Source organism: Hippocampus comes, unplaced genomic scaffold (genome assembly GCF_001891065.2).
Source record: "Hippocampus comes isolate QL1 unplaced genomic scaffold, H_comes_QL1_v1.1 C16734904, whole genome shotgun sequence".
Classification (NCBI taxonomy): Eukaryota; Metazoa; Chordata; class Actinopteri; order Syngnathiformes; family Syngnathidae; genus Hippocampus; species Hippocampus comes.
Window position 1 is genome coordinate 1 of NW_017837808.1, and position 766 is coordinate 766.

Here is a 766-nt window from a genome sequence, read left to right on the forward strand (position 1 = left end):
TTTTTTTTCTTTTTGTACTTGTAATTCAGGAGGGTTACTCGGGTTTCTCCAGCTGCCAAGGATGTCACAGATGTGAATGCAGGCCAGCTTCTCTTCGTCCCACCTGCCATTCTCTCACTCACAGCTGTTTGTGCCGCCCGGGCGCCGGAGGTCGTTACTGTGAGAGGTGCCTCCCAGGCTTTTGGGACTATAGTGCCTCTGGCTGCAAGAGTAAGTTGTCTAAAGATGATAGATCATGCGAATGTTCTCAATTGCTCTTGCCGAAACAGTCTTTTCCCATCTGCAGCCAGTACTGCTAACATATAGTAACAATGTATCTCTCAGCCAGCCAGAAGCACATTTTATAGATCCCTCGCCCCGCTGCTCCGATCTCTAACAGCTGCAGAAATGTTCATCGTCCTAGAGCCAAAAGCTATAAAGCTGTACAGTATAATATGGAATGCGTGTTTATGTTGTTCTACAGAGTGTGACTGTGAGAGCGGTCATTGTGATATGCAAACAGGAGAGTGCCTACCAGAGCCTGCAACGGTTAACCTGTGCAATATCAGTAAGATGAATTAACTCCAGTAGCAAATCAACAACACCATAACCAGTTTTGATCCTGATCAAATACCTCTCAATTCTTTGCAGGTTGTGATGAATGTATTTGGCATGTTATCGGAGACCTGCGGCTGTCCAACAAAACGCTGGACCATTTGAGGGTTGGAGTGTTGAACATTTCGACTGGGGCTGCTGTGAATGACAGAGTCAAATACTATAACTACAC

At 45.8% G+C, this 766-nt stretch overlaps 1 long non-coding RNA gene across 1 annotated transcript; it reads left to right on the plus strand.

Moving 5' to 3' along the window:
• The first annotated feature begins 15 nt into the window (after positions 1-15).
• LOC109509027 (uncharacterized) lies at positions 16-760 on the plus strand. Its single transcript, XR_002166847.1, has 3 exons — positions 16-210; positions 464-547; positions 631-760. It is a non-coding gene; the product is annotated as an uncharacterized LOC109509027 (long non-coding RNA).
• The last annotated feature ends 6 nt before the right edge of the window (positions 761-766 follow it).